This window comes from Podarcis liolepis (assembly GCF_965112155.1).
Source record: "Podarcis liolepis genome assembly, chromosome: 7".
Lineage (NCBI taxonomy): Eukaryota > Metazoa > Chordata > Lepidosauria > Squamata > Lacertidae > Podarcis > Podarcis liolepis.
In genome coordinates, this window is record NC_139561.1 from 71393382 (window position 1) to 71415369 (window position 21988).

The 21988-nt window shown below is 46.1% G+C and overlaps 1 protein-coding gene across 10 annotated transcripts in view; it reads left to right on the top strand.

Moving 5' to 3' along the window:
- Positions 1-21988, top strand: part of HIVEP3 (HIVEP zinc finger 3) — a 225489-nt gene that overhangs the window by 139217 nt on the left and 64284 nt on the right. For 7 of the 10 annotated variants that reach the window (XR_014528288.1, XM_083512058.1, XM_083512063.1 and 4 more), the window contains exons 3-4: positions 18621-18706; positions 20073-20201. The gene's annotated coding sequence lies outside the window, so the exon portion shown is untranslated. Of the gene's footprint in view, positions 1-4742; positions 4838-18620; positions 18707-20072; positions 20202-21988 lie in introns of those variants that run through there. The other 3 variants (XM_083512060.1, XM_083512065.1, XM_083512062.1) reach the window with 2 other exon arrangements.

The following is a 21988-nucleotide window of genomic DNA, read 5'->3' on the forward strand; positions in this document are numbered from 1 at the left end:
ATGGTCCTTCCACTTGCCTCCAGTCAAAATTCTGGCAGCTGTCTTGAAAGCATGGAGCATACAGAAAACAGAGGATTGTCTGAGGGTCTCCTAAGGAAAAAAAGGAGAAAAATGTGAGAATCAATGGGATACGCAATCTCATATTCATCAACACTTCCCCCTAGTATTTCATCCAAATGGAGGAACTCATCCACATGCACATATATATTCTCTAGCAAATATGCAGTTATCCTTAGGTGAATCTGCTTCCTTTTCTGAGAACTTTATTCTCCAGAGGGATCCTGCACCTGCATTTGTGCAAGGGGGATCGAGTTGAAAGCAGCATAGGCAGCATCCAATGGACTCTCCTTCTTTGGAGGTTTTTGAACAGAGGTTGGATGGCCATCTGCCATGGATGCTTTAGCTGAGATTCCTGCAGTGCCGGGAGTTGGTCTAGATGACTCCCAGGCTCCCTCCCAGCTCTGTGATTCTATGATTCTATGGGTGGTGGTGCTGAATTATTTTTGGAGCTGAACACACAGCTATTGAGCCTGTCTGGTTTATGCAACCTCTCTCTTTCTCTCATCCCTGTCTATCACTGTATGTTTACCCAGGAACCCTGTTTACTCTCTCTCTCTTTGACATTACGATCACCCTGCCTCCTCTTCAGTAACATTGGTTCTGGTGAATACAAATGCCATCCCACCCTGCTGTGCAATTCCTAACTTTGTAGCAGGTTCCCACAGGTGTAGAACAGATCAAAACCCACAAGCAGCGGACCATGTATGCCGGTGACGAATTATCGGCAGACTCCACATGGAAGTGTGTTCCCCGTAGAGAGTACGGCGTTTGACGCCTCCTCCCTTGAACTCTTCTTTTTCATCAGTCAAGCTGTGAATAACAAAACCAGTCCTGCAGTCCACACACATCCTTCTCTTCAGGCAAAAGGAAATGTATGCTATCATTTGGGGGCTAAGTGAGCAACGCAGAATTGACAAGAGCCTCCCAAGTTCCATTTTAGTTAAGGCAGAGAAGTGGGAGAACACAGGACTTTGGATTTGTATTCTTTCCTGATCCTACTTAGAACTGACCCATCGAGGTGAACAAATTCAACATAGCCATGCCTAATAATAATAATAATAATAATAATAATAATAATTTATTATTTATACCCCGCCCATCTGGCTGGGCCTCCCCAGCCACTCTGGGCGGCTTCCATAAAAACCAAAAATACAGTAAAATATCACACGTTAAAAACTTCCCTGAACAGGGCTGCCTTAAGATGTCTTCTGAATGTCAGGTAGTTGTTTATCGCTTTGACATCTGCTGGAAGGGCATTCCACAGGGCGGGCGCCACTACCGAGAAGGCCCTCTGCCTGGTTCCCTGTAGCTTTGCTTCTCGCAATGAGGGAACTGCCAGAAGGCCCTCGGCGCTGGACCTCAGCATCCAGGCAGAATGATGGGGGTGGAGACGCTCCTTCAGGATAACTTCAGTGGGTCTACTCTGAGCAGCACCAACACTGGTTTTAATCCTTTATATTTTCCGAGGAGCAAGAGCATCATCTGCCAGAGCACTAGCACTCACATTGGGTGTGGGACATTTTACTGTGCCCTCTTACTAACAGCCCTGCAAGGTAGGCTATATGCTCAAGTAGTGACCGGCCCAGGGTCAACCAACAAGATTCATGGCTCAGCAAGAATGTAAATCCAGGTCTCCCCAGCCAAAGTCCATTACACTATCCTTTGCCTGGTTTACTGTTGTAGGGCTATCTACTGATCCTAATAGTTAATTTTGTTTGTTTCTTTATTTTCACATTCATATCCCACCTCTTCTCCAAGGAACTCATGGTGGCATGAGTGGTTCTCCTCCTCCCCATTCTCACAACCACCTTGGTGGCGCCCGCCCTGTGGAATGCCCTCCCATCGGATGTCAAGGTGATGGACAACTACCTGACATTCAGAAAACATCTTAAGGCGGCCCTATTCAGGGAAGCTTTTAATGTATGATATTTTAGTGTTTTTTGGTTTCTGTGGAAGCCGCCCAGAGTGGCTGGGGAAACCCAGCCAGATGGGCGGGGTACAAATAATAAATTATTATTATTACTATTATTATTGTGTAGTAGGTCAGGCTGCGAGACTGTGACTAGGGCAAGATCACACAGGGAACTCTTTGGCTGAGTGGGGATGTGAAAACCTGGTTTTCCAGGTCCTAGTCTAATGTTCTAACCATTGCACTGTGCTAGCTCTCAGTGATGATGATGATGATGATGATGATGATAACAATATATTTATTTATATACACTGCCTTTTCCACCTGATGAGACTCCAGGCAGCTTATGGATAAAACCAATAATTGCTAAAAAGAAAAAAAATCATTAAAAAACAATTAAACATTAATAGAATTAAAACCATATACATAGATAAAATATACAAATAATGACAATAAAAACAGCACAGCTTGTGGAATGGCCGCAGATGGAGACTTTTCTTGGAGTTGAGGAGCCAAGCTGCAGTTGGTCCCAGCAGACCTGCTGGAGGGGATGTCCTTGTTTCACTTCTCTGATACAGCCAGGTTGGATGGTCACAGATGAAGACAGTCTTGGAAGAGGAGGAATCAGATGGCAGTTAGTCCCAGCCGGGCTGATGGACTGCCTCGAAGTCCCCCATAAACCTCTTTAACTGAACAGGGATTATGAACCTAGGACTTCCTGATCTCTTTCCATCACTGGACATTTCCTCTATCCCGGTGGAGACTTTTAGGCCAATGAGAAATGGTCTTGCTTACAACCAGTCCAGGAGGCGGCAGCACTACATCTCAGCTTCCTCCACCTCGGTTTCGGTGGTGGCCTTGTAGAATTTAGCTGGGAGGAGGATGGAGACACAACTGGAATGGGTTGGCTCTGCCTGCCACTGTCTTTGGCGCCACCTACTGTTTGGGCTCCCTGCCACCTGCCCAATCAGCTGCCACCACTCCATCCACCCCATCTCCCTGGCCATATACGCAGAGAAGCAATCTTTAAACCCAGGGGATCCATTCTGTTTTGCCCTGTATAGTGTATGGATACCTTTTCTTTTCCTCCACACCTCCTGTCCCTGTGGAAGCTGGTTTGCCTGTAGATCATCTGCTGTTTTCTTTGACCAGAGCCAGCTATATAAAGCAAGTTTCTGTCTTGTGCTGATTTCTTCTGGGCTCATTTTTAATTCAAAGCACTGGCTCCTAGAGAGTGGGGCTAGCTATGTTTCAGAGTCAGGAAATGGTATCCAAAGGCAGGATTTTGTGCCTCTTTTCAACTGGCCATTCAGCTTTGTTGTTGTTGTTTGGTCGTTTAGTTGTGTCCGACTCTTTGTGACCCCATGGGCCAGATCACGCCAGGCCCTCCTGTCTTCCACTGCCTCCCTCAGCTTGGTCAAACTCATGTTAGTAGCTTCGAGAACACTGTCCAACCATGTTGTCCCCTTCTCCTTGTGCTCTCAATCTTTCCCAACATCAGGGTCTTTTCCAGGAAGTCTTCTCTTCTCATGAGGTGGCCAAAGTATTGGAGCTTCATCTTCAGGATCTGTCCTTCCAGTGAGCACTCAGGGCTGATTTCCTTAAGAATGGATAGGTTTGATCTTCTTGCAGTCCATGGGATTCTCAAGAGTCTCCTCCAGCACCATAATTCAAAAGCATCAATTCTTCAGCGATCAGCCTTATTTATGGTCCAGCTCTCACTTCCATGCATTACTACTGAGAAAACCATAGCTTTAACTATATGGACCTTTGTCGGCAAGGTGATGTCTTCTTTTTAAGATGTTATCTAGGTTTGTCATTGCTTTTCTCCCAAGAAGCAGGTGTCTTTTAATTTCATGACTGCTGTCACCATCTGCAGTGATCATGGAGCCCAAGAAAGGAAAATCTCTCACTGCCTCCATTTCTTCCCCTTCTATTTGTCAGGAGGTGATGGGACCAGTGGCCATGATCTTAGTTTTTTTGACATTGAGCTTCAGACCATATTTTGCACTCTCCTCTTTCACCCTCATTAAGAGGTTCTTTAATTCCTCCTTACTTTCTGCCATCAAAGTTGTGTCATCTGCATATCTGAGGTTGTTGATATTTCTTCTGGCAATCTTAATTCCGGCTAGGGATTCAGGCCATACAGCTAGCTACCTTCATATATTCAAAGCACGCTTGATGAGTTGAACAGATGGTTGATTAGCCAGATTATATTTTATTTTGATAGAAGAGGGAAAGACTTATTTTTACGCAAGGTGTTAGGTTTTTTTATTTTCTACTTTAGCGTGAAGATGTTTGTTATGTGAGTTTTAAAATGTCTACTTTTTTATGAGATCAGCTCTAGACGGGCAAGCATCCATCTAGACGGGTGAACATCCATCTGTCTCTTGATGACTGCAGCTGTTTCTCAGAGTGGTAGGTGACCATATGCAATGGCTGACGTTGCATGTCACAGGAAACCAGCTTTCCCCCACCTAGAACCTTCCAAATGTTGCTGGACTGTTATTCTTGTTCTTGTTGCTATTCTAATAAGAACAGAAGACTAAAGAAAAGACTAAGGAGACCCTAAGATCGTTGGATGGCACCTTGTACGTCTCCTTCCTGCAACTCCTGCTGCCAAGCTGTGACAAACTTATTGCTCTGGTTTCCTTTGGACCACATCAGTGAGGATGAGGACTTGTCATCTGGGCAACCCAGGGCCTCCACAGACACTGACCAGGCTTGCGCCCTGGAGAGGCCACTGATTCTGCTAACATGGGACGCAACAGCCACAGCGGGTGCTGTGATTCCTCAGTGGTTTGACTTTGACCTTGGAGACGGACTCCATTGTCTTTCAAGACAGACGGATGCCAACCAGCTACAGAAGTTAGTAAGCTGCCTTATATTGAGTCAGACCTTTGGTCCATCAAGCCCAGGAGTGTATACCTGCGGGTATAGGGAGGTATATAAAATTTAAGAAGAAGAAGAAGAAGAGGAGGAGGAGGAGTTTGGACTTGATCTCCCACCTTTCACTCCCTTTAAGGAGTCTCAAAGCAGCTAACAATCTTATTTTCCCTTCCTCCCCCACAACAAACACTATGTGAGGTGAGTGAGGCTAAGAGACTTCAAAGAAGTGTGACTAGCCAAGGTCATCCATCAACTGCATCTGGAGGAGCGGGGACATGAACCCGGTTCACCAGATTACGAGTCCACCGCTCTTAACCCCTACACCATGCTGGCTCTCTCATCAACAACAACAACCAGGCACCGACTGATAGTGTCTCTCCAGGGTTTCAGGCAGAGGACATTTTCAGCCCTGCTTGGCAATGCCAGGAATTGAACTCGGAACCTTCTATATGAAAAGCAAATTCTCTACCACTTAGCTACTGCACTTCCCAAAAGAAGTTCTCTGTTTCATTTGTTTTGAATCTTCTGCCACTCAGTTTCACAGGATAACCCCTATGCGTTAGGAAGGGAGGAGAGAGGGGGAGAAATCTCTCTCCACTTAAAATAAATGTCTCTGCCCCAAAGTTAGTAATCAGAGATAAAAATAAATAAATACATAAGTGTCTGAAAGGCACTGTGATACTAAGGAAGAGCTTTGCTCATGTTTGGTTTGGGGTCCTTTCTGAAAGCCGTCTCCTGGAGATGTGGGTATAGGAAAGAGGATGAGATCTATATGTACGTGATGGTCTTCAGATGCTTAGTTTTAACAATTTATTGCTGTTATTTATTGTGTGGCACCCAACAGGAACATTAGCACTAGGCGGTTGGTTTTTTTTATTTTTTAATAGAAAGCTCTGTCCATATCTGAAACAGAGCTATTCTTGATTTAGACGAGGGGAGAGGACGATTGACAGGTTAGTTCCGTTAATTGGATTTGACCACAGCCATTGAAATGTTTTATTCCTTCTAATTGCAAGGCCCTCACTCCAGTTGCTTCTTGTACGGTTCGATAGGGTAGCACCCTGGAGTACTGCAATGAAAGCAAATTAAAATGGGCAGAGAAGAGCACATGGTGAAGTCCTGCTGGGATTATACCATTTCACTTGGTATGCGGAGGATATTCCATTTGCTGGCTTATGTACAAACCATGTGGCTGACTGGAAGTTTTTTTTTTCCTGGCAGGGACTTTAGCTTGAAATATCGCAACCCCAAGTGCTGTGGCACCACAGAAACTCCAGTCTGCATACCCATCCAGAAATGAAAAAGTCCCTGCTTCTGGAAAGCTAACATTTCAGGGACATGGTGTTAGCTAAGCTTCTCTCCATTTTGCTGATTTTCAGTGTTCGCAGACTTTCTGTTTATATTTTATTTAGGGACTATGCAGTTCCCTGCCTGAAGTCTGATGTGTTGCAGTCGAAGAAAGGGCCTTACCATATGATTTCTGTAAGAACAGAATTTATGTTGCCTATTCGGAATGCAGGGAGAGGCTTTGGCATAAGGCTGGGGCTGTGCGCACACCGTCTGTTGAAAGCACATGACACCTCTCCCAAGAATCCTGGGAACTGTAGTTTGCCCCTCACAGAGCAGTGATCCCCAGCACCCTTAACAAACTACAGTTCCCAGGATTCTTTGGGGGAAGTGAGGTGCTTTAATCATATGGTGTGCACCCATCCTAGTTGTCTATGAGATGGGAAACCTGTGTCTACACTTCAGACCACAGATGAGGCATTTCAGAATTGAATGAGCTTCCAGATTTGTTTGAAAAAGTGGCCTAATGCTCGTTGTGTAGTTTGAAAGAGCACAGTTTGCGAGCCAAACTAGATTTTTGCAAGGTAATGTGAGCCTCTGGGGTGCCAGTGAATGGATTGGGACTTGCAGTGACCCACATATTTCTCACTAGTTGTGGTGGGTTTCAGTGGCATGTGATTTCACTGGGGTTCAATGTGCCACAACCTCATCTCACCCCAGCTTCTGCTCTGAACTCTATATTTACCAATGACATGATGCATATTTCCCCTGCTTGATCTGTAACAGAGTTATACCTTCCCTGGTGGGGGTCACTATTTCACTGATGTAAAAGTGACCTCTCTCCTGGACCCCAGGGGCTATGCTTTCACTCTTCGCAATGAGATTGCTCCCTCTAGTGGTTTCGAGAGGGAGCGTGTGTGTTTAGTTTTGCCAGTAGCAACGTTATCAAATGATGTCATGACCCCGGCGGATGACCTCATACTTGGTGTGTTGCTTGCTTTGGTTGCAGCTTCGGGCAACTTAGGCAGTATGTCACAACTTCATTTCTCAAATGCAGAAACTCTCAGATCATAGACTCGTTGAAAACTGGATCTTCTCAGTGTGCTAAGTTACTACAAGACAGGAATTCTGATGTGGGGAATATTCAAACATGAGAACACCCATTTGCTTTCCAGGGTGGTGTATCTGAGCTACATTATTTATTCGAGAAGGTGGCATATAATTACATGATTAGAGATGGTGGTAAATACTGCAGTGATGGATTCAAGTACCGGTAATTAATCAGGGTGTCCCTACTGTAGTTCTGTACCAGTACTGTAGTATTAGTAGTACAGCACATTACAGTATGGTAGTACCAGTACTGTAATGATAAATTCAGATACTGTAATGATGGATTCAAGTACTGGGCAATTAATCCAGGGATATCTGCTAAATTTCAGAGTGGATTTCAGTTAGTCTGCCCATCATCATCATCATTACTACTACTACTACTACTCCTCATTTTTCCTGAATGTATATATATATTGGTCCTTCACATTTTAGGCACATTTTAAAACACAGTTTCTAAAGATGACTGTGAATAATTGGTGGCTGACTCATATGGCTCAGCCAATCTGTTCTACTGCTGAGTCATGCATTCAGATAACCTTATATCACCTGTCTTAGAGCAAGCAACTGCAGGTGGGAGATCTATTCCCTATCAAAGTGACCGATAAAATCTGTCCCGGCAGAGACTGTGCCTTCTTTAGAAGCTTGTCCCTCTGCTACTGAACTTCCTTCCAGGTGTCCAGAAAGCCGTATGAGGAAAGGTTGAAGGAGTTGGGCATGTTTAGCCTGGAGAAGAGAGGTTGTGATAGCCATCTTTGATTATCTGAAAGGTGGTAAGCATAGATGATGGGAGCACATTTGGATTCTGTTGATCCTGAAGAGAGGGCATGCTCTACTGGGTTTAAGAAAAAATGAGGATTTTGACTAAATGCTAGGAAGAAGTAGAGACAGGGTGGCTGGGGTTGGTGGGAGTTGAAGTCCAGCTACATCTGGAGGGCCACAGATTTACTGCCCCCAGTCTTCACTGACTGTAGTGGTTGGCCACTTTGAGAACAGGATACTAGACTAGATGAGACACTGCCCTGACCTAGCAGGATCTTTTTTTGGTCTTATGACTGGTGGCAGCTCTCCAAGTCTCCAGACTAGGTTGCCAGATGTCCAGGTCTGACCTGAAGTCTCCATGTTTGCCTGCCTCCCCACTGCAAGTGGTAAAGGTAAAGGGACCCCTGACCGGGGGTCCAGTCATGACCGACTCTGGGGTTGCGGCACTCATCTCGCTATATTGGCCGAGGGAGCCAGCGTACAGCTTCTGGGTCATGTGGCCAGCATGACTAAGCCGCTTCTGGCGAACCAGAGCAGTGCACAGAAACACCATTTACCTTCCCGCCAGAGCGGTACCTATTTATCTACTTGCACTTTGACGTGCTTTTGAACTGCTAGGTTGGCAGGAGCAGGGACCGAGCAATGGGAGCTCACCCCATCGCAGGGATTCGAACCGCCGACCTTCTGATCAGCAAGTCCTAGGCTCTGTGGTTTAACCCACAGCGCCACCCGTGTCCCTTGCAAATGGCAGGTAGAAGGCTTGAATCTACGTGTGTGTGTGTGTGAGAGAGAGAGAGAGAGAGAGAGTGAGAGAGCACGAGGAACCCAGGTCCCTCAGCAAGCAGAGACCTTTCAGAACAGCGCATTTTGGGCGGAAATGGCATTTCTCCCATTAAAATTCTGTTGGCTAAAAGGATCATTCTGTCTGCTGGGTCTTCTGGTTTTTAATTTGTTGTTGTTGTTGTTGTTGTTGTTGATGATGATCAGATGGCTGTCTCCGTTTGAACCACTTTTCAGTTTTTGAACTTCAAGGAGAAGAATTATCCTCCTCCGACGTTCTTACCAGACAGGGACATTGTTCTGCCTGGCTTGGTTTGATTCCAGAGGGACAGCAGTCATGGCCAAAGCCTCTTGCTTCCTTGGCGGCGGTGGAGGAGGACGGCAGGAGGGGGACAATCTGTATTGCCATAATAAAAAATTAATTAAATGCCAGGCTGTAATTTGGAGTGAATAGAAAGTGGTACCTGTGAGAGAGAGTTGACATCTGCTCATAGACCCTGAGGGCCATTAACGACTCTGGGAATCGGTGGGAGGATCTGGGGTCTATTAGCTAGGTTGGATATTGCCTCTGTGGCAGGGAGGCCTATTATCTTTAATATTTTATAGCGATGCATTTTGGCCATCCTTCCTGTGAGTCATCCTCCACAGGAACCCAGAAGCCTTTTGGGCTGTTTAACTCCTTTAGCCTATTTAAAGGTAGACACTAAATCTTGCAGATGAAGTATTTGCTGTGCCGCGCCAAGCAGGAAACGTCTTTCTTGGTTTCAGCCGCTACGGGCCCCGTAAGTGGCAGAGATGTTTGGATTAGTCATAGAGCCACAGGGCTCTCAGATCTGAACTGCTATTTAGACAATGCTCCAACTAATGGACTACTGGAGTCCAGCAGTTAACCCCGAACTAAGGCTTAATTGGCAGGGCTGTTTAATTGCTCATTGAGCTGCTGGTAACAAGTGAGTCTCAGGTGAGAGCTGGCTCATGTTGGAAGAGCGCAAATTTTAGCATGGAGAGTTGGGAATGAACGGATGTAGGACAGTCTAATGCAGGCACAGGCAAACTCGGCCCTCCAGATGTTTTGGAACTGCAACTCCCACCATCCCTAGCTAGCAAGACCAGTGGTCAGGGATGATGGGAGTTGTAGTCCCAAAACATCTGGAGGGCTGAGTTTGCCTATGCCTGGTCTAATATCTATAATAATGTGCAGGTCTTAGGCAAGGGAAGGAGATTGTGGAACAATTTTATATGCACATGCGCGCGCGCGCGCACGCACACACACACACGAACAGCAAACTCAGTTCTCCAAGTGCCAATTCTTACATAGCAAACCACTCACAGAAGCGGCAGGTTTGGGGAAACCTAAACATTTGGAAAACTACCCCAAAATGGCAAATGTTTTAAGGGCGCCAGGACTCCAAAACAGCGTGCTCAGTGGGCACAGAATGTTGCTTCACTCCATATGTGTTGGGAGGTGGGCAGAAACGTAATGGAGTATGTAGGAAAAGGGAATGGCTGGCTGGAACTTTGAACAAGAACATTCTCCATTGCAGTGTTTTATACAGGTCCCATTTTCTGGGGCCTGTTGATGAAGGGTCTCCTTACATGACACTGGCAAATACGTAGATCTCTCTCAATAACAATTCTTTTAGAATATCCTAACTTGGGTTTTATGCCGGGAACTAGTCAACGATTAACTGGCTTCTGTTGGAAGGTCAGCTGAAACATTCAGGAGACAGAGAGAGGTGTGGATAGATAGTCTTGGGTTCAAGACCCATCTTTTCTTTGAACTTGGGAAGTGGCTTGACAAGTCGCTGACTCAGCCTTAAGTCTATGAAAGGAATATATACATACGGGGGTGGGGAGAGGGAGGAATAAACATGCCCCATCTCACTGGGATTTGGGAGGGTTTTTGTTTTTATTTTTGGAAAGCAATTTGCCAAAGAAAAGCAAAGTATATACAGATGAGCAGTGGTAGGGAAATTTGTCAGGGACAGGAAGGGAGTGATATTCTGAGACGTTTTATCATGGGTGGCTGGATAGACCCATTTTGTCTGGTGAAGGTCTATGGGGCTGGCGTCAACTGTGTAAAGGATCCTCTAGTGGCATTTTAAAAAGAAAAAAAATGGAAACAAGCAGCATGGTGAGATTTTAAGCAGAGAAAGATTGTGGGAGAGGTGTTTAACCTTGTTTCCGCCAGTAATTTGTGGGTTCCAATTCACACACACATACACACACACACAAGCAGGTTTTTAAAATGAACATTTAAAGGTAAAGGAACCCCTGACCATTAGGTCCAGTTGTGGCCGACTCTGGGGTTGCGGCGCTCATCTCACTTTATTGGCCGAGGGAGCCGGCGTACAGCTTCCGGGTCATGTGGCCAGCATGACTAAGCCGCTTCTGGCGAACGAGAGCAGCACACAAAAACGCCATTTACCTTCCCCTACCTTACCTATTTATCTACTTGCACTTTGACATGCTTTCAAACTGCTAGGTTGGCAGGAGCAGGGACCGAGCAACGGGAGCTCACCCCATCGTGGGGATTCAAACCACCGAGGTTCTGATCGGCAGGTCCTAGGCTCTGTGGTTTAACCCACAGCGCCATATGAACGTTTACCATATTTTTAATCCCATGGAGGGGTTTAACACTGAGAAATTATGGGAGTGGGGAAACAGGTAGGGTTTCCATGTTTCAAAAAGTTAAGACCAGGACACCCCGAATAGGAAGCCCCCCAAATTGTTGAGCTTTTTTGATTTTTTGATTGACTTGCCTAAGATCCAGGACAAAGCACCACCTTTCAAAAATCTCCCCCGAATGTCATTTATTTATGAATAAAGAAGTGTTACCCAGAAAATTCCCCCCAGATGTCAATTCCGCCTTGGAAATCCCGGTAATGTCCTGACGTATGGCAGCCCTAGGCTAAGTGACTTACCTGCCATTTCTCAGCTCAAAATCCCCCCCCCCCCTTGCAGATTTTCTATTTTAGGCAAAAGAATATGCATGTTTGCTCTCGATTTGTTGATCAGACCACTTTCCCTACTCACTGTCCTTGCTTAGTAGTTTGCCCCTAAGTTGTGTGGAGAAGATGGAAGCCAATGAAGGTCAGTGGGCATCTTTAACTGGTGAATCCACAAAGCTGAGCATACTGTGGAAAGGAGGCAGCAGAGAGGATAAATCATTTCCCCTTATTTATTCATCGCACTGCTTCATAAGCATAAGAACCACTTAAAATCCATTTTCAGGTGGTAATTGAATTACATGTGCTCCTCGTTTGCCGATTCTCTCTGTTGGCATAATATTACAGACCATCTCGCGTTGGTTCAGAGGCACGGTACTTGGACCGAGGAAGGAACAAACATGAGACTAAACCACATGTGGTGATGATGAGCCTGTGATTGGCCTTGACGTCTTTGGGCTTGCTTGCTAAATTGCACCCAGGAGGGGCTCGATCCTGGCCAGGACTGTGTCATTTTGTGGGGCGATTGGGGATTTAATCCTTTGCCCCGCCACAGTTCTGATCACGATAGCCCCACCTACCAGGGCATAAGGCAGAGAGGCCAACAGAACCAATGACAGGCAGAGCCAGCTAATTCTAATTTGTCCCCATCTTCCTCCATACTGAGGACGAAAAACACAGGGAGCTGCCTTACCCCAAGTTCAGATTTTTAGTCCATCTAGCTTTGTCTGCAGTGACTGGCAGAAGCTTTCCAGGATTTCAGATGGACTTCCTACCTGGAGATGCCAGGGATCAAACATGGAACCTTCAGCATGCCAAGCGGATGCTGTCCCACTGAGCTACAGTCCTTATGCAAGTGACTCTGAGATCTACAGCATAGCAGCAGAGCATCTGCTATGGAAGCAGAAAGTTTCTGGTTCAATCCTCAAGCATCTCCAGGTAGGGCTAGGAGTAGGGTGTAAGAGGCAGTGATTTCGGGCCCATCCTGGGTTCACCACAATCAGCGCTGCTTCTGTTACACTACAGTTCAGCTTCTGATAAAACCTACATTATTTGTCTCACTGTCCACCGCGGCTGACATTTACTCAATTAATTAAGCAATTCATTAATTGCTTAATTAATTAATTAAGCAATTCATTGCAGTGCATTTCTGTGGAAGTGAAACATCAAGCACAGCGTAGAAAGTAATGTAATAATTATTTAGGAGCTATTTGCAGACTAAATAAAATAACAATAGTGATTATTTGCTTACATGATTTTTGTTCTGGCCCCAGATGACAACAACAACAACAACAACAACAACAACAAAATGTATTATTTATACTCCGCCCATCTGGCTGCGTTTCCTCAGCCACTCTGGGTGGCGTCCAGCAAAATATTAAAATACAATAATTCATCAAATATTAAAAGCTTCCCTAAACAGGGCTGCCTTCAGATGTCTTCTAAAAGTCAGATAGTTGTTTATTTCTGTGACATCTGGTGGGAAGGCATTCCACAGGGCGGGCGCCACTACTGAGAAGGCACTCTGCCTGGTTCTCTGTAACTTCGCTTCTCACAGTGAGGGAACCTCCAGAAGGCCCTCGGCGCTGGACCTCAGTGTCCGGGCAGAATGATGGGGGTGAAGTTGTTAATTGTGGGAATTTCTGCTCCCATTTTGGGTGGAATTCTCTTGACATCACTAGCTGAGATGGACCCCTGACTTAAACCCTGGAATGCTACTGCCAATCAGAGCAGACAGTACTGAGTGAGACAGTGGTGAAGCTACATGCTCCGGCACCGGGGGCAGAGAGCAGGTGGGGGCGTGACTGGTGTGTCCTGTCGGGCATGATGTGCATCCCGGGGGCGTGGCATGCCGCCCGCATGGGCGTGTATCCCAGGGACATGGCGTGCGTCCTGGGGGGGGGGCGGTGCAATGGGGTGTGTGGCACGTGTCTGGGGTGGTGGTGGCCATGATGGTACAGTGGTGCCTCGCAAGACGAAATTAATTCGTTCCGCAAGTCTCTTCGTCTTGCGAGTTTTTCGTCTTGCGATGCACGGTTTCCCATAGGAATGCATTGAAAATCAATTAATGCGTTCCTAGGGAAACCGCCTTCACACCAGGTCCGGGGACAGTCTGTCCGCAGACCTCTTCTGAAGGCTGGGGGGGGGGGACAAGGGCTTTTGCTGTCCGGGCGATCTTAAAATGCTGGCGGGTGGCATTTTAAAATCGCCCCGGGACAGCGGAGGACTTCTCCGCTGTCCGGGGTGATTTAAAAGCCCCTGGGAAGGCAGGCAGGGGGGACAAAGACTTTTGCCCCCCGCCCGCCTTCAGAAGAGGTCCTGGACCTCTTCTGAAGGCGGGCGGGGGGCGAAAGTCTTTGCTCCCCCCCGCCTGCCTTCAAAAGCCCTCCGGGACAGGCAGGCAGGGGGGAGCAAAGACTTTCGCCCCCCGCCCGCCTTCAGAAGAGGTCCTGGACCTCTTCTGAAGGCGGGCGGGGGGCGAAAGTCTTTGCTCCCCCCGCCTGCCTTCAAAAGCCCTCCGGGACAGCGGAGAAACGCGCTGTGTTTCTCCGCTCTCCCGGGAAGGCAGGCAGGGGGGGGACAAAGACTTTCGCCCCCCGCCCGCCTTCAGAAGGTGTTCCCTCCCCGCCGCCCAGCTTCGGAACGATGCTTCGAAGCCGGACGGCGGGGGCAGGTGTTCCCTCCCCGCTGCCCGGCTTCGGAGCATCGTTCCGAAGCCCGGCGGCGGCGGGAGGAGGCGTTCCCGCCCCACCGCCCGGCTTCGGAGGAGGTCCGAGGACAGTGGGGAAGATGCGCTGCGCTTCCCTGCTGTCCCGGATATTTCCCTATGGGCTGTCGTCTTGCGAAGCAAGCCCATAGGGAAATTCGTCTTGCGAAGCGCCTCCAGAACGGAAAACCCTTTCGTCTAGCGGGTTTTCCGTCTTGCGAGGCGTTCGTCTTGCGAGGTACCACTGTACTCTCCTCCCCATATGGTGCAGGGGGCGGTGCGCTCCCCCCGCTCCCTGTTCCTTCACCAGTGGAGTGAGATAGACCAATGGTTGACTTGGGTTGTATCTAGGCAGCCATTGTTTTGCAGGAGCAGTTCAAGCACACACCGGAAAATTAGGTTTGCACAGTTAAAGTCGATTGAAATGCTCACCTGCCCCAGCACCACAACACCATTTTAAATAAAAAATGAGACTTTTGTGATTGGGCAAGTGACAGGCAGTTGTGCTGAAAAGTGTGGAATGAACAAATAATTAATGGGGAGGCGTTTCAACACCCTCACGCAAATCAGGATGAATGCTCAACAAAGACCAGACATAATCTAACCTCTGCGTAAGCTTTCTGCAAGCAAATGAGGATGGATGCTCAATAAACAGATCATCTGGATGAGTCATTGATACAAGGCAGCTTCCCGTGTTCATATATATAAAAATTTGTGGGTCAACTTGGAGGCATTATTGTTCTCTGTTCAAAAGGCCAAGGTATAAATATTTCTAAATAAAGAAGCAAAATGCCATTGCTTTCAATTTGATATATGTCAGCAACAAATCATCTGCTGAAACTGTAAAAGCAAATAACAATGCTTCAAGGGCCGTTTCAAATAATCTTGTCTACTGTCTGCAAGGGCCGATAAGCTAAGGAAGTTTTCTTTTGATAGGATTTCAGCACCAAGGCACTTGGTTTGAAGTGATATTTCAGCCGCTGGCCCAAGTGCAGCCATAGTAATTTTCAGCTCGTGGGGGAAGAAAGTTGCTTTCTTTGAGTCACTACTATGTACCAAAATAGGGAAGCAACATTATAAAGAGGTAGCACAGAAACTCTATTTAAAGATCGCTTGATGAATACACTGCCAATTCAGGTTTTCTGGTCTCCCTTCCTCCCCTTAGTTTGATCTGTTAAAAGGAAGTCGGCTTTGTTTGTAGGCTGCTAACACCAAACCATAGTTAAGCTTCCTGTTTGGCAAGATGTCTGAACTGAGCCAATGGCACCCAAATGCCTGAAGAAGACCGTTAAGAGCGGGGGCATCTGAACTGGCTGGTACATAACTGGCAAGAGTTCTTCTGTAAACTCCCAATCAAAACAGCTTGTGGAATAATGGAACAAAAAGATCACAAACTGCCGAATGTCATGGTAATAAAAGCCATGCAGCAGACACTTTTTAATTCACATTCAATCTCTGAAATATATTGCCTTTTTTGTCACATTAAGGGAGGAAAGCAGAATCAATTAAAAGGCAAGGGAAAGTAAAAACAGAAACAGCCACTAAGATCCTTTTATGGCCTCACTAGGAGAGCCAGTGTGGTGTAGTGGTTAAGAGCGGTAGTCACGTAATCTGGGTAACCGGGTTCGCGTCTCCGCTCCTCCACATGCAGCTGCTGGGTGACCTTGGGCCAGTCACACTTCATTGAAGTCTCTCAGCCCCACTCACCTCACAGAGTGTTTGTTGTGGGGGAGGAAGGGAAAGGAGAATGTTAGCCGCTTTGAGACTCCTGAAGGGGAGTGAAAGGCGGGATATCAAATCCAAACTCTTCTTCTTCTTCTTCTTCTTCTTCTCACTAAAATGACAAAGTGGTCTCTCTTCAGCTGAAGTTCTCTTAACACCTTCCCTTTGCCAGGAATGCAGAGATAAGGGGAGAAATGAATGCTAAGTCAATTTCAGTAGATTTGGGTCTCAGTTCTCTGACCTTGAGATGCTACCTAACCCAGGATGCAGAAAATGCTACCCCAATTGCAATCCAGTACCCCTTTCACTGAATATTTTGTGTTGATTTCAAGATACTAATTTGTTTTATTGCTTTTTTATTATTCTTTTAAATTTGTTTTGCGTTGTGCTGCCAGCACAGGGCTTAGATTAGTTTTAAAATTTATTTCTTAAATGTACATATCCCAACTTTCTTCCAAAGAAACTCAAGGTGGCAGGAAACCCTAGCTTGCATCAACCCCCTAGCCCTTTAGGGCAAGGATAGCCACAAAATGTTGTTGGACTACATCATCTCTGACTATTGGTCATCCTGGCTGGGGTTTATGGGAATGGGAGTCCAACAACATCTAGAGGATGCCATGTTGGATACCCCTGCTTTGGTGCAACCTTTCGTGGGCAACCACCTTTTAGTGTTGAGGGGTAAACTGATGGAGAACGCATGCTGGTGGTGGGCGGGGCCTGAAGCCAGGAATGGGTGGGGCTAGAATGAAAAGTGGGCAGGGCCACTTCTTGCCAGACGTCTGAACCGATTGACTGAAGAGTACTTTTGAAATAATGTGGAGGGCCTCACGTTGCCTCTCCTTGGTTTAGGGAGACAGAATCCTAGCCCTGTTGAGTAGATCGCACCGTTTAGATGCAGAAGTTTTTCAGGTTTGATCCCCAGAATCTACAGCTAAAGAGGTCAGGTAACAGGTATCGGAAACATTGGAAACATACTGTATAGTGATTTGGATCCTTGGTCAATCCAGCTCAGTGTTGTCTGCACTGGCTGGCAGCAGCTCTTCAGAGTTTTCAGGCAGGGAACTCTGCAAGCCCTAGCTGGAATTGACCCTGGAACCTTCTACATGTGATCTTTTCTCTGAGATCTTTTGGAGAACAACTGCCAGTTTGAGTCTCCCCCCCCCCCACTAAGTGAGATGGACACATAGGTAAAAGTAAAGGGCCCCCTGACCATTAGGTCCAGTCGTGACTGACTCTGGGGTTGTGGCGCTCATCTCGCTTTATTGGCTGAGGGAGCTGGCGTACAGCTTCTGGGTCATGTGGCCAGCATGACTAAGCCACTTCTGGCGAACCAGAGCAGCGCACGGAAAGGCGTTTACTTTCCTGCCGGAGCGGTACCTATTTATCTACTTGCACTTTGACGTGCTTTCGAACTGCTAGATGGACACATAGTGTAAGGCAATTCCTCTCCACCTGCTTAATTGCAGCTAGAGTTCTGTTTGAGGCCAACTTCTTTTGTGATGCTTCCCCTGGTCACTTAGTGCAGGTAGGTCCATCGCCACACGTCTGATCACAGACACGCGCACCTCTGCGACTGTCAACTCAATGCGTGGGGTTAAGCATCTCTCTATGGAAAAAGTCAGCTTTATTTAAAAAATATTTTTATTAACCAATTTCCACATAACAATTTATCAATCCTCTTAATCAATTACATTATTTCCCGCCCTCAACCCTCCCCCCCCCCAGGACTTCCCTCAGCTCCCCTCTCTGATTTCTTTACATATATTGTTTTCTGCATGTTATGAAATTGTACATATCCTTACTTTATCTATCATATGTTCAGCTAATAAATTTGTGAATGTTTATTGAAAACCTGCCAAAGAGTCCAATTCATTTTGTTGTCTTTTTAGATAGTTTGTAAAAAGTTCCCATTCTTCCTTGAAGTCACAGTTGTCCTTTTCACGCAGTTTATATGCCAATTTGGCTAATTCCGCATAGCTCATCAATTTTTCTTGCCACAGTTCTTTCGTTGGGGTTTCCTTATTCTTCCATCCTTGTGCTAACAAGACTCTTGCCGCTCTTGTAGCATACATAAATAAGTTATTTACTTTTCTTGGCAGGTCTTGTCCTACAATCCCTAACAAAAATGCTTCTGTTTTGTTTGTTTTTTTACAAATGTCAATTTAAACATTTTTTTCAAGTCATTATATATCATTTCTCAAAATTTTCTAACTTCTCTACATTCCCACCACATATGATAAAAAGTCTATGGAAAAAGTCAGTTTGTCGGGAGCAAGTTTGTGTTTTAAGGTTTGCATTACCTTTTTGTGTTTATTTGTTTGTTTGTTTGTTTGTTTGTGTGTGTGTGTGTGTGTTCCATTCTCTACCCAAAGGTTTGTCCGTGGTTGAAAACAGTGTTTCCTTTTAAATGCGTTTCTCTGATTTGCTATGCACCTTTGTTGTTTTGCAGGCTGAATTAAGCCCTTCAGAAAGAATAAAATAAATAAAATAAAGGAAAGAGCAAACACCATTAGAGCTGCAGAAATCAAATACATTGTAAGTATTCCTCACCCTCCTGCCATTAAATGGAGCAGGGGTGTGAGTGTTTTTGTGTGTGTGTGTTGTTGATCAAGGCACTGTTGCATTCATTTGTGCTGGTGAGGTCCTTGGTGAAATATTTACAGTCCGCTCAATGAGTTTTACCAAGGCCGTAGTGTCTTGGATTTGTTTGTGTGTGTGTGTGTGTGTGCTCTTGTGTGTTTAATGTGCAATATTTTTCATGGTCAGTGTTTACCACAGAAATGACATTGTAGAAATAAGACAAAATAAAACCACCCTAGCAATCACTGGTTACTTGGGCTGAGCTGAAAACTCTTTTGAGAACTCCCTCCAGTCCAGGCTTGAAAACCCGGGACCTTTGGCTTGCTAGAGAACAATTGCCCTATATGTCAGGGCTGTTGGGAGAGAACTTGAAGGTGAAGCTAGTAATTGAAGGTTCTGAGGTTTCAGTCGGGAGCTGTGTGTGTGCTCAGGCCTTGGAACCATCCCCAGGCACAATAGGACATCCTCAAGCACATACGATCATTAGAAAAGTCTTGGTGAAGGTCTATCTAGTCCATTGTTCTCACAATGGCCAATCAGATGCCTGTGGGAAGCCTGGGAGCAGGACCTGAGACCACAACACTCTCTCCCAACTTGTGATTCCCAGAAGCTGCATTCAGAGACATACAGCCTCTTACGGTGGAGGTAGAACATAGCCTTTATGGCAGCTGGGAACCAATAGACTTACCTTCCATGAGGATAGGAATGCCCAGGGCCAGCCCCTATGACAGGAGGTAGAAAGTTAATCATGTCCATTATTTTCATCTATGAGCAACATTGGACACAACTCTCAGTTAATTCCCCAGATTTCACATTCCTCAAATGCTCTCGGCTTCAGAAATGCAGCAATACGTATTTAAATCGCTGTTTTTTGTCTATGCTTTTAAAAATATATATACAGATCAATGCGGAAACAGGATGGAACAGATTTGGGTGTGAATTCATGTGAGAGTCAAGAAATAGACTGGTACACCCATCCCTGGTTGAGTCACAGATTGTTGGGTTGGCGGAAGCAGCTGTTGGCCATTGATTGATTGAAATGAGTGTCTTGTTGCCACAGATGTTTATTAAAAGAAGTATCTATGGCAGGAGCAATAGACTGAAGTTGTTGGACAGCAGCTCCCATGATCCCTGTCCATAGGCCCTCCTGTTGCTGAGGCTGATGGGAGTTGGTATCCAGCAGCATCCTAAGAGCACTATGTTGCTTGCCTCTTATGGCATCAAATGGCCCACGGGTCTTCACATGTTTGCAAACCGCCCCCCCCCATAGTTGGTTAAAAGTGAAGCAAACTTAGAGCAATTTGTTTTTCTCTTTCCACAGAAACGATGAGCCTGGAGATGTCACAATGGCGCTGATATCTACGATGCATCACGGTTTGAAGGTTAGCAATTACTCAGAGAAATGATGAGAAATCACCTTCTAAGAACATCGGCAGGTGCCTCATATCAGGTCAGGCTATTTTCCCAACTAGCCTGATATTTCACCTTCTTTGGCTGGCAGTAGTTCTCCAGGAGTTCATTTAGGGGGGTCTTCTTCAATAATAATAATAATAATAATAATAATAATAATAATAATAATAATAATAAATTAATAATTTTCTATTTATTTGTACCCCACCCATCTGGCTGGGTTTCCCCAGTCACTCTGGGCAGCTTCCAACAAAAGATTAAAAATACATTAAAACATCAGTCATTAAAAACCTCCTTAAACAGGGCTGCCTTCAGATGTCTTCTAAATGTCAGATAGTTGTTTATTTCTTTGACATCTGATGGGAGGGCGTTCCACAGGGCAGGTGCCACTACGGAAAAGGCCCTCTGCCTGGTTCCCTGTAACTTCACTTCTTGCAGTGCCTGAAGGCCCTCGGCGCTGGACCTAAGTGTCCGGGCAGAACAAAGGGGGTGGAGAAGCTCCTTCAGGTATACTGGGCACTTGACTCCTTAGATAGGGGTTTCCAAGGACTGAACCCGGGACCTTTTGCATATGAAGTGCGGGGACTACCCCTGAGTGGTGGCCTCGCCCCTCTTCCTCTGTAGCTGCCCCAAATCGACTATGGACAAACAGGTCAGAAGACAGTAGTGTAGATTGGGTGGGGAACCTCGGGGGGGGGGGATTTCAGCCCTCCAGGCCTCTCTGTCTGGCCCTCAGAATTCTTCCCATGCTACGCAGCTCCCCAGCCCTGCTCCACAACCGCCTCAAGTCATTTTGGCTGTCTGGAACATGTTGCTGAACTGTGATAATGCCTCTCGCTTGCCTGGGTAGAGAATGGAGAAATGTGTTTGTGAATGTATCTGGAAGACTCTGATGTTCGCGTGTCCAGAACTGTACAAAGATAAGTCGCATCTGTTGCCATACCCACTTTTGCCTGTGGCCATGCAAGCTACTGGCGTGCAGCCCTCAAAATGTTCCCTATGAGGGGATGAGGCCCTTGGGATGGAAGAGTTTCCCTAGCCCTGATCTGGAAGGACCAGCTTGGATGGACCTTCATTGGGGTTCGATCTATGTGATGCATATGTAACATTTATAAACCTCACATGTGATAAATGCCAACCCTACAGCCTTATCCTAACCATGTTTACCTGGAAATAACTCCCGCTGACTCCTGCAAGCCACAGCTCCAGGAGTCTGATACCATAAAGATCGACTTTATGTGATATCATAAAGACGATGAGAACACATTCTGCATTTGCATATTTTCTGTTATTAAAGGCCTTCTATGTTGTTCATTTCCCTGCCTTTTCTAGGCAAACCCCAGAGCAGCACCTATTTGCCCCTTCGGTTGGATAAGGTTTCTGACATTCACGAGAGAACAGGATTTTCTTTAAATGAAAAAATAAATAAATGCAAATATCTAACCTATAAAGTTGTCCAGCTCACAGCAGCTGCAGGAAGCGGGGCGGAATCAAAGTTAATTTTGAGTAATTAAATGCAGGTGACTGTTTACAGTCTGAGGTCATCTTGGCTGTGCATGTTTTCTGGAATACATCTACTACCCTGGGTTATGTTCATTAGCACTTTTTTAAAAAAGTGTGCATGGTGTGTGTGTGTGGGAGAACTCAACTGCAATAAGTCTGCCTAGGATTGCTGCCAGGAAGCATGATCCACTGCCTGCTTATGCAAAAAGGGAGTTCTGTTGTCTTCAGTTCCATTGGGGAAGGACTTTCCCTCCGTGATAGAGCACCTGCTCCGCATGCAAAAGGTCCCAGGTTCAATCACTGGCCTCTCCAGGTACGCCTGGG